The 12,639-nt window shown below is 38.7% G+C and overlaps 1 protein-coding gene across 32 annotated transcripts in view; it reads left to right on the forward strand.

Moving 5' to 3' along the window:
• Nucleotides 1-12,639, forward strand: part of NRXN3 (neurexin 3) — a 1,582,316-nt gene that overhangs the window by 965,764 nt on the left and 603,913 nt on the right. The gene's annotated exons all lie outside the window — the stretch shown is intronic.

The raw sequence follows: 12,639 nt of genomic DNA on the forward strand, positions 1-12,639 counted from the left end.
AGGGTCTCCGTTAAATGATAATTTCTTGGCCTAAACAAAGCTATTAAGGCAATGGAGTCAGATAACTTCATACTTCCTCGGGGGAGCACCAGCCACCCTTAAATCTACCACACTTTTGAATGGCTACAGTTGGTTATTATGTTCCAGTTGGCTGAGGTAAATAAATATTTAGGTCTTGTCTCTTGGTCTTTGCTGAGGGGTCATGTGATTTTTCTTGAGTTGCATAGTGAAAAGAGGGCTAGGACAAGGGGAAAGAAAGACATAAAAGGGAGGTACTAAGCAGCAGTTTCAAGAACCTAAAAAATGGAATGGAGGCTTTCCACAGCAAAATTCAAGTCATCTAGAGAGGAGTATGGCTGTTGCTTTTGTAGTAAAGACTTTTTCTCTGGCGTTCCTTCCTAATAAGATATATACAATGTAGGCCTATGAATATAACTTTCTGTAGTGACACACAACAGTGAAAACTGTAAGTCAATCCATGGTGAATGCAATCCCATAGTATGTCATGCATAAAAAAAGTCATATAACTATATACATATATAACCTATTTCATAGTAATAATAAAAACATATTTATCAATTCATCAAAAAGGAGACAGGTTTGTTGTGTCTATCCAAATATATTATACTGTGATTTTTCTCTTCCTTGAGAAAGATTTCCCTGAAGATGATATTTATAACAGGGGCTGGGGTTTATATTATACTTGAATATATGTTCTGACTAGGAGGCACATTACATTTTGGAGTTGGGCTGTATTGGATGTTTCTTCAAAGATCCTCTAAAGGGAAATAATGTTTCATCTACTTATTTGCTCAGATTTCCTTATAATTTTCAGTGATGGTTATTGCCAGCAGTCTGTAAAGATTAGATATTGCATCAAAAGGGAGAGGGAAGTATTCTTACCATGGAGACATTTTCAGATTAACTTTGAAAAGGTCCACAATTCTTATTGAAAATTTTCTTTATTGTCATCATACTATTCTTGACAGTCAGTAAAGTATCAGCTTTTCCCAATTTAACTGACATATTCCTCTCCTTTTTCTTTCTTTCCCTTCTATATCCATTATCTCCCCAGTGCTCACGATGCATAGTAAGTATTCAATAACTCATTGAAAAAGTGAATTGAAGTCAAGTTTAACTTATACATACTTGTAAAAAAACATAACCTTTTTCTTTATTTTAAAGGCCTTAGTCTTTTTTTTTAAATATAAGGTTAACAATTTGTCATTCTTTAATGGGCACTTAGTATTTTCTGGAACACAGGATTCGTTAAAGTCATTGTTGGCATTTGGATATCTTCAATTTTCATGGCCTTGTTTTGCTGTGAAGCTAAATATATAAACTCTAAGAGTGTTTGATTTCTCTCAATTCTCCAAGGTTACAGATCCAAAGAGGCCATAGCCATTCCAGTTCTAATGCAGAGAATCCTTGAAAAAGCAAATTATTCTAGAGGTTCTCTGGAATTCTGAATATGTTGGTGGAGATACGTGGAGGGAGAAAGAGAAACTTGACCTGGTTTATTCAAAACCTCTTCATTTTCATCTTAACCTTCTATTGAGTCATTTAAGAATTATTGAGAATAAGTACACACAGGCATTATGAAGGAATTATGCCATAGCAGGAGTCTTTAAAGTCTTCAGAGTTTTCCCTTATCAAATTCGCATCTAACTAAAACAGGATAACAGCAAGGGTCATCGTGGATCAAACTTGCACATGCATGATACCCCATAGATCCTCCCATCTCCAGTGAGGCAGGGTTACTTTTTGCCTTGGGTATAGAGAAGAAAAAAAAAAAGCCAAAGGGATCAGCTGAGAATTTCCCAGAATAAATGACTCTCTTCTGAACTGAGTGAGGGCCTGAATGTCAGCATCAGCTGGAATGGTATTCTAAAATTAGTGCTGTATCCATCACATAAGATACATGAACAATGGAGAAGTTAGCACTTACCCTTTCACAAGAGAAACTGACATGAAAAAAACAGGTCAGACACCAGATCAAATAAATTATGCAAGTAGGGAGAGCAAGCTGAAATACAAAGGCATAGCCAATAGCCTGATCAGGGGCAAGTCAGACATTCATGATAGGTAAAGACAACTGGTGTAACCAGTTTGGTCTAATGGCTGCTCTGTAGGGAGGCAGCTTTTTGATGGTGATGGTCCAAGGTGTCCTGGGGTCTCCTGATGAATTTTAAAGACGCCATAAACCATTATGCCTGTGGATCTATCCAGGTTCTGACTTCCAGAATCACCATGTATCCACTTACATTGCTGTCTCGACATAATTTGTCCTCTAATGGAAAGAAAATAGAAAATGCCCTAAATTTGCATCTTCATGGCAGAGATAGGGAAAGAAAATAGAAAATGCCCTAAATTTGCATCTTGATGGCAGAGATAGGCAAATATAAGAACTCTTCATTGAGCGACAATAATAATAGAGACTGTTTATTGACAGTGTCCTATTTGCAATGCATTTGACATAAGAATTTGAAACCTTGTTGCAACTCACTCTTGGAACATCCTACTGACACTCAAAAAATCAAGTTTGTGTAAAACCACACAGCAGAGAATTGGTAGAACATGGATTTGACTGCTAATTTGTCCCAATTCAAAGTCTCTGAATTTTCTACTGTGTTAGATATAAATAAGCTATATATAAATATTCCACTGTCAGTGGGTAAGCCTGTCTTCACACTTGACAGAAAAGTCAACTCTGAGAACAATGTCAAATAGAAGTGTTCAAGCAGCAGTAGAAACCAAAGAGATCCCAGAAAGAACAGTGCTCACTAGATCCTGGACACTTTTTGCCTTATAGATACAGTGAGTAGGAACATGGGCATTAGAGTCAGAAATGGATTGGGATCTTGTTTCTTCTATTTGCTAGCTGTACAACTTGCACAATACTGAGCCTCTCTGCTATATGATTCTCATTCTATCAACTGTGATAATCCAAAGATAATAACAGTATCCCCATTAGAGTTGTCAAGATTAAGACACTGTGCTTGATACGTGGTAAACATTCAATATATGCTCTTAATCATTTTCACCATTATTGCTTCACCAAAGAATTAAGCAGTGGGTATTGGCCATATGTAGCTTTGAAGCAGAACATTTTTTGTGGTCAATGGGACCCAGCAGGTATTCAGGGATGGTTTAAGCAACTTTTCAAATACACATATACAGTATTTACCAAACCAGTGTTATTCAACATCTAATCCAGCATAGTGAAAACACATTAATAGGTAAGCTGGTTTGTCTCCTTTATTCTCAGACCACTACTTAAATGTTCCTGAAAGTCCCTTCCAGCTCTAAGATTGGTGACTAACTTTGTTAAGCACCTACTATGCTCAGAGTTTATCACTGGGAAGAACAGGTTGATAAACTCAGAGAAGCAGTATGTAAAAAGACCTATCTTTCTGCTATAGAATTAGCTAAAATTATAATCCTATCCTTTGGCTTTGTCAGAGAAGGGTTTTGAAGATAATAAAAAGATATTCAAAAAGAGTTGAACTTCTGGGAAGAATGGTGATAATAGAGATATGCCATAGCCTCTAAATAAGAATAGTTTGTTTAAAGAAACATAAATTAAAGAAAGCACTAAAGGGAAAAGAGAGATGGATTTCACCCTCTGGGTCTGACTTTTTTTTAAAATTGCACCAGCAAGGGATTGGTCAGAGAGATTTATTTCAACCTTTACTAGTGTGTTAGCAGCGTTAGAACAAGAGATGTGGTGAAAAGAAAGAGGGAGAGAAATGTGAACAAGCAAGAGAGTGTCTTGGAATTTAATTTATTTAAATTTAGAATGTATTGCTATTGCATTAATGTTTGAATAAATCGTAGTTCCAAGTACTTTAAGTACATGTTACAGTCTATTTTTGATTTTGCCAATTTTTAGCAGTGTTTTTCAAAAACATTTTATAAGCTCTGAGCATTTTTTTAACCATTGGGTAGACCCTTCTCAAATGAAATTGAGCTTCCAAGTGGCCAAGGTAATTAGTAGGTGGGGAAAAATCTGTTTAGACACTCATTTTAATCACAGTTATATGGAAACATCTTGTGGAGATCGGTATAGAAAATAAATAAATAAATAAGAGAGATGGAGAGCATACGTTGGAGGAGAGCCCTGAATGAGTAGTTTTCTAACGTGTGTTCCTTGTATGTTCCTTGTATGAGAATATTGTACAATTACTACCAAAAAAAAAAATGCAACCGGGGCGCCTGGGTGGCGCAGTCAGTTAAGCGTCCGACTTCAGCCAGGTCACGATCTCGCGGTCCGTGAGTTCGAGCCCCGCATCAGGCTCTGGGCTGATGGCTCGGAGCCTGGAGCCTGTTTCCGATTCTGTGTCTCCCTCTCTCTCTGCCCCTCCCCCGTTCATGCTCTGTCTCTCTCTGTCCCAAAAATAAATAAAAAACGTTGAAAAAAAAATTAAAAAAAAAAAAAAATGCAACCTATTGTTATCCCTGAGTAACAGTGCCTCATAGCATGTTTGTTATCTGGGGATGTGGATTAGTTCTATGAGGACTAGATCCTTCAGAATGCAAATTTAATTAACATAATCCAAAACAGGGTAATCTCATTAACATATTAACAGAAATAACTATTTACAAATTTTATTTTTTTAATATACTTTTTTAATGTTTATTTTTGAGAGAGAGAGAGACAGAGCATGAGTGGGGGAGGGGCAGACACACACACACACACACACACACACACAGAACCTGAAGCAAGCTCCAGGCTCCAAGCTGTCAGCACAGAGCCTGATGTGGTGCTTGAACTCAGGAACTGTGAGATCATGACCTGAGCTGAAGTCGGATGCCCAATCAACTGAGCCACCCAGGGGTACCCAGGTACCCCTACAAAATTTTAATTAGAAGTGTTTTAAACTTTAAATTTCTTCAAATACTTAAACAATGATACAATTTAGTTTAAGGTGATTAGTGCAATTTTAAGAGGATATGTTTATATCAACAATATTTCCATTGGAGAAAAAGGAACTTTGTAGGAGAGGTTTCTAGGCTCCTTGAATAACGGTAATTTTCATTTGACTGAGACACCCCCCCCCCTGCCATTTCCCCCCCCCCCCCATTTTCCCAGAACTCCTCTTACCTTAACCTTGGGCTGTTTCCAGCAATTGCTCAGATTATTGCAACTGATGGCACACATTTACTTCCTTTGACATGCAAGTGCCAGAACCATCTTTATCTTCCCTCAGTTCCTGAGAGAACTAGGAACTTCCTAGCCTTGGGCTAAATTGTGAAGCTGACTGTTTTGGGAACTTCCAAGTGAACGTATTTGGTGGTTCACTGAGGCCTCCCAGGAATGAGATTCCTTCACCTAAAGAAACAGGGCTACTTCTGGGAATTTCTAGCACACCAGAAGGTAGCTGGAAGGCATTTTTGTCTGGGTAGTTTGGAGGCCAGCCAATGCTGTGGAAGAAAGTAAGGCAAAGACAAAGATATACTTTGGAAGACTCCTACAAAAGAAAGCAGGAGTTATGCAGTCTCATTCCTGTGATAAATAAGCCTACTGACTCAATCAAAGGTGGAACACTAGGAACACAGGTGAAGCGAGGCTTTAATCAACATTCTTGCAAGAGCAGGTGTCTGATGGACAAGCGTACTTTGGCAGGTACATTAGACAATTTATATCTTAGCATGCAAGTCCCTCCCCTGATTCCTCATTGGCTGAGTACTAAGGAGTTTGCAGCCTTACCAGACATCACCTATGCCCATGTAAGGCAAAAAGTAGTTGGACTGGAACAAACTTACCTTCCTTGAAGTGAGGCAGAGACTTCAGTTCTTTGGCACATGCTCATCACAAAGCCCATGAAAATAAACCTGCCAAAAGAGAGGGGAAGAACTAGGAAGTGAAATGTCTAAGGCTTTGGGACACCATTATGGGGGGGGGGCGGGGTTCATACATATTTCCAGTAGGTTGTAAATCTATTGTTAGCTAGACAGCACAGCTTTATTTGGTATTTCTGAAAACGAACCATCTCCCTTATGTCTCACATTCCCAGAAGGGACAGACAGTAAGACCCCCACAGGCCTCCCTGTCTCTGTGTGTTGGCTAGAGTTGCTTTTTGTCATTAGTACAGAAACAAGGCACACTAGATAATAATGAAACGTATGTGCAGAAACCTGAGTTTGGTTTTCAGAGATTGTCTCCTATATCTTTAGTTCTCCCGGATGTGCTGGGACCTCCAGAAAATGCAGGTCTTGAGCTCTGTTTGTTTATTTAACGTTTCCAAATTTTCAGATTCTGCCTCTAAGACATATGATGTGATTAACTGATTCTTTCTAATTTAAGATAAAATTATTTTTTGTGTAGGAGGCTATAAAGTCACTTTAATTATTTTTTTTTACCTTTCTGCTCTGTTTTTCACATTGCTGTCATTGTCAAGACTGGTAATTAATCAAGACTCAGTCTTGGATGGCCCCTTTTCCCTCCTCTTCTTATCCTTCCCTTGCCTGCCTGAACAATGAAGAATGATGTCTCTCCTCCCCTGCCCTGGCTACTTGTCCTTGGAGAACTCAAGCCAGGCCCCATGACAAGTAGTTCCCACTGAGGGGAAAGCACTAGGAATGAAAAATAAGATTCCTGTAGCCTAGGCAGCAAGGGGTGGACTTCCTGATCCTTGTCATTGGCCACCATCCATCTCTCTATGTCGGGAGGCCTTTGGGGAAAGCAGAAACAAAAAGAAAAAAAAATAAGTTTTCATCCCTGCATTGCACTTCTTACATTGACCTAGGTTTTAGCACTATGAGAAATCTGGGGATGCCTTTGCAATAGTGCTGTAAAGTGATGAGTATTGAGTTTTCCCAAGGTTTTCATACACAGGTTTCCTTTCACCTACCAACCCATAAGCACACATGCAGGCATACTCATACTCTCTGTTCTTTCTGCAGTTTTGTTTTTTCTAAGTGTTTCCAGGGAACAAAAGCAAACATGCTCTGTAAAAAAGTTTTACAAATCACCCTTTCAATATATGATTGGTTTACATCTTTGGACACTGTAGAGCCCAGTCTGTTTTCTTATTTAATTGAGATGAGGGAGAAAACTTCCCCATTCATTGCATGCCTGAAGCTCTATAAGAGATCATGCCTTTGGATTAAGATGTTGCATCTTCAAGAAGCCACATGAAATAGCAGTGATTCTAGGAAGAAAGGATGATATAGTATGACTTAATCAATCATACCCTCCTACAGTTTTAGCAAATCCATTTACAATGGAGGTCATTAGTGGGCAGCATGACCCCAGGAGTGAGGAATAGAATTGATAAGTTGAGATGGGTTGGAAGAGAAATTTCTTTCTTTCTTTTTTTTTTTTTTTTAATTTTTTTTCAACGTTTTTTATTTATTTTTGGGACAGAGAGAGACAGAGCATGAACGGGGGAGGGGCAGAGAGAGAGGGAGACACAGAATCGGAAACAGGCTCCAGGCTCCGAGCCATCAGCCCAGAGCCTGACGCGGGGCTTGAACTCACGGACCGCGAGATCGTGACCTGGCTGAAGTCGGACGCTTAACCGACTGCGCCACCCAGGCGCCCCGAGAAATTTATTTCTAAAAAAAGATCACCACACTGTCTAGGGGCAGGATGGGGGTAGGAGAGTGGAGGAATGATGGAGAACTGAAGTGAGGTGTTAGGCTGACTGAATGGAGTAGATGACTTGGTAACTTAGATCATATCAATCTGTCATTTGCACGGGAAATCCCACATTATAGTTAAATAAAATATTTGTCTTAGTATACAGTTAAGTATAGTTAAATAAAATACTTAAAATATAGTTAAATGTTGTGGTGATTTTCTTTTTTCTTTTAGTGTTAGTGTGTTTTAGTGTATTGGTCAGGTGTCGTTTGGTTGCTTAAACTGATTTATGCAAAAAGGAAATATACAGATCGTGAGAAACTCAAATTAGGTCAGAGATGTTATTAATTGAATTCAATTAGCTAATTCCACAACATGCTATATAACCTGCAACCACAATATCTCAGCAGCATAGGACAACAAATATTTATTTCTTGTGGAGCTGTGGGTTGGTTGAGGGTCAGCTGTTGAAGGTAGGGGTTAGCTGAGTGACTCTGCTGATCTCAGCTGGGCTCACTCATGGTCTTGGGGGTCAGGTGGCATTCAGTGATGTGGGCGTTGCTCAGCTGGGGCAGGTCACCGGTAACTACACATCTTGCATCCTCTTCGTGTGTCCAGCTGACTAACTTGGGCATTTTCCTCTCTATTTTTGCAGATTAGTCTTTGCTGCTTCCTGGTACAAATAGCTATCTATATATGGCAATTCTTTTTCGCAGGTTTGTCCCTCATACCCATTTAAGAAAACAACCAGACTGTCTTCCCCAAGTATCTCCTGGGGAAAGAACTTCCTAGCCAGGAGCTGTGGTCATGTTAGGCAAAGTCAACTGCCTAGGCTTACTGTAACCATATGAAAAATGAAATAATGGGCAAAAGACAAAAATAGTCATGTACCATATTAATGACATATTCATTATTTGAGTTAGTTAATTTTGTTGTAAGTGGAGATAATGAGGGGATTATCCTCAGTTATTGCTTACACAGAACAAGATTCTTAGTAAACTGATGAATTTAGTCATTTGAACATGATTTTTTTTATGTTTATTTTTGAGAGAGAGACAGAGTGCGAGTGGGAGAGGGGCAGAGAGAGAAGACATACATCTGAAGCAGCCTCCAGGCTCTGAGCTTTCAGCACAGAGCACAAGACAGGGCTCCAACTCACAAACCACGATATCATGACCTGAGTCAAAGTTGGATGCTTAACCAAATGAACCACCCAGGCACCCCTGAACATGATTCTTAAAAGGAAGACCTTTGGTTGATTTGTTCAGAGCTTTCCTTCTTTCCTTCCTCCCTTCCTCCCTTCCTCCATCCCTCTCCCTCCCTCCCTCTTTCTTTTTCTTTCTTTCTTTCTTTCTTTCTTTCTTTCTTTCTTTCTTTCTTTCTTTCTTTCTTTCTTTCTTTCTTTCTTTCTTATTTTTCTATTTTCTTGTTACATTTGTACTTTCTGGGTTTCTTTCCCCTCATTTCATCATTTAGTGGAAATCTCAAAGAATGCTTGAACGAACTCCGATTTTTCATCCCTTTGTTGTTGCTGGCTCCACAAAGATCCAAGCCAGACATCCCATTAGTAGCCTTTCAACATGTAATGCTCTTTCAGGTTTCTGTCTTCAAAATCAATCCACAGTTGGATTATCAACACTGATTTTTCTCTACTGTACAATACCCAAGCCACTTCTCCAATCAGGGTGGCTCTCTCTACTGCCCCCCCCCCCTTATCAATCCTGTCTCCATGACTTTTCTTGAAGTTTCTCATTGAAAATGTTCTCTTGCCTATTCTGATCACTCAGGCAAAGTGCACTGATTCCTGAAGGCCCCATCTTCAGCCCCATATTCTCCATGACTCCTTTATGAAGCCACATGAACTATTCTATTATCAGCTATTTTGAAGATACCTAGTCTTGTGCCTTGTTTATGTTTCCCAAGAACCAGGACAATGCCAATCACATAGTAGATACTTAACACAAATTTGTTATCTGATTCTAGAGTCCTTATTAGAGTATCAAAAGGATGATTATAATATCAGAAAATTATCTGTCACCATTCTCTGAATTATCACATCTCCTAATCAACATTTCATACTTAGTCCTTATCTCTCTAGAGACCATTACTTTCCATTATAAGGGCAATGTTTGGGAGAGAGATGCTGTTCTACCCTGCCATCCATTTCTCCATGAGTCTGGTAGAAAATGGATGATTCAAATAACTTCTTCCTAATATAATTTATATGAAAGGGAAGTATTTTCTATTTCTCCCTTATGTGCTCTTGTTTTGAATTGCAAATATTCACTTTCACATATATTTAAAAGTTATTTTGACAGTATGTAATTGAGATTTAAAACATTCTGAACTTGGCTGTTTTCCCTTGATCAAATCTTTTTTTAGTAGAAACACTGTAAATACACCAACAAGTGTCAGAACATACAGTATAGTGAACAGCCAAGGACAATCTGTTATGATATTCTGCATATTAAAGACCAGTTTGTTTATGCCACCAGGAGGAATTCATTTTTGGTATTTCAATTTGATGGATTTAGTGAGAATGATATAATTTGCTTCACTTAACAACAGTGCCACAGCAGAAGGGTATCCATTACTCTTTACTCAGTGCTAAAAAGAAGAAAGTGTAATGATGGAAAAAGTTAAGGTATCCAAAGAGGTAGTATTCCTAGAATCAACAGAGGGAAATTCAGCTTAGAAACTGAATGGCAGTAATTCCATTCAAACAGGTTAGTGGAATGGATCAGGAACTTGCTTCATGTTAAGAGGACTGGAACTGCTAGCTCTTTTATGTAGAAGCCTTGGGACTGAGGAAAGGACTCCAGAGAATAACTGATAGGAGCTATAATCTTCCTGACTGACTTTCCAGAATGGGGATTGCACTGTGAGAAGGATCATGAGTGATTTCTGAGTTGTCAAACTTAGAGGAAACAAAACCATAGGGCTTTCTTTCCTTATATTACTCTTTTCCACTTCCTTCTTCTCTAACTTTAGCTTATACTTCCCCCCCTTGCTCCTTCCAGTTTTCATATCAGGGATTAGATAGGCCCTTCGAGAGGAATGATTGATTAAAAGCTAACAGTCTTATGAGAAGGACAAAATCAAATGTGTTGGGCATTGTTTTTGATTATTCTGATGGCACAGAAAAAGAAGCAACACTCAGAATTAAAGCTGAGCAAGATTAATTAAATCAATATTCATTAACATGCATTTCTTAAGGGAGAAGATATAAAGATATATAAAAGTTCATGCTGTTAAATAGTTTGCAATCAATTTAAAGTTGAAAAAGTTATGTACTGAAACAGATACATGAGGGAAAAAAGCAACAAAAATTTAAGAGAATATGTGTTAAGAGCAAATTAACTGTTACAGTTAGAAGTGGAAGAGGAGATCATCATTGTTGACTGGGGATGATCCACGAACGGTGGGCCTTGAGCTGGATTTGGGGCAACACTGTATATAAGACTCAGACAGATAAACCACAACTGGGACTAAGTGTAAGCAAAGGATCAGAGGCAGCTCTTGATAGGTTTGGTTCAAGTAGACAGGTTTTAAATGATGGAAAAATTGTGGGAAAGTAACTTGGGGTCAGCTTCTATAAGTCCCTGAATGCCAGGGTGGAGAGTTTGGAGCCTATTCAGGATGTGCTTGAAAACCATTGCTAGTAACCATGGGAAAGAAAGATGTGAGCAATATAATAGAACAGGAATTGAGAGGCCAGTTCACTGATCAGGCCCTGGGAGAGTTAGATAGGGAGGTACCTAGACTAGAGAAGGGTCAAAAGGGATACATTTTGAAGGCTAGCCCAATAAAGTAAATGGAGGCATCCATGAAAAATACTAAAAAGTCCAGAGAAGGAGTGGAGGTGATAGTTTTGAGGTTTTGATGACTTAAGAAATAGCCAAGTGAGAACATCCATTTATCAGTAAGGAGATCCTGGACTAGAATTTGGGAGAGAGTATCAAGCTAAGGCTGTGGATTTGTGTTAGCCACCCAAAGATGGTGGTTGAATCCATGAAAATGGATGATATTTTCCATGAAAGAAGTGTTGTCAGAAGGTTTGGTATATTCATGATGAGTGTGTAGTAGGAGAGTGAGGAACAGTGAGGGAGTAAGTGGCCATTAGAAGAACAGGAGAACCTGACTGGTGCTTGGAATAATGAAAGTCTCAGAACCAAGGGGGGTGTGGAACTCTAGGGCCAACTGGGTTACCATGAGACCAAGAGGGTAAAAATGAGGATTACCTGGGAAGAAGAACTTAAGGAGACTCAGAGGTCTTTTGTAGTGATCATTTGCGTGTCTGCAGAGTTACATCCCTGGGAAGGAATGGGTTAGCTTTTTCTTATTCATTCTTCATTAATACAAATAGAAAAAAAAACCCATAAAAAACAGGTGGTAAAACAAATTAGAAAACAATGTACACACAACTAACACTCCTGGAGAAAAGATTTCACACTGTCTTTTGCTAACCTGTTCTGATACTCAATGGCACTTGTTATCCCAGAGTTCTTTTTAAAATCATTATCCAAAATTCCCATTGCTCTCATATGAAGAGAATTTTTTTTCTGGCTTGCTTTTGTTTATCCTCAGGGGACATGAAGAACATATGGCAACTATCTCTCAAGTAATAATATTCATATTTTTGAAATAGGTAATACACAAGATTTTTTTTTTCTTTCTAGCCTGCCATTCTTCAGGCTAAATAACACTAACTAGTTTATCTTTCTTATGGGCATTTCTTCCCAGGACAGTGGCTTAGACTGAGTCAAACTTAGCTCCTCAGGTTTGGTGGAAATTTATATGGAAGTCACTTGTTTGTATCAGTGAGCAACAGTGGAGTCAAACTTGCCTAGTAGGTAGAAATTCAAGAGTGAAATGATGATGGCACCTTTTGGGAACAATTCTCTGTGCATCTTTTGTATCCTTAGAGCACTCATCAAAATTAATTGGTACACAGTAAATCTTTCAAAGAATGAAACTTGGGGAAAAAGGGGAAGAAACGTAGCTTTTATCTTGCATTTCCAATGACTACCATATATCAACTCATTACATATTTG

The sequence above is a fragment of the Neofelis nebulosa genome, chromosome 7, assembly GCF_028018385.1.
Source record: "Neofelis nebulosa isolate mNeoNeb1 chromosome 7, mNeoNeb1.pri, whole genome shotgun sequence".
Lineage (NCBI taxonomy): Eukaryota > Metazoa > Chordata > Mammalia > Carnivora > Felidae > Neofelis > Neofelis nebulosa.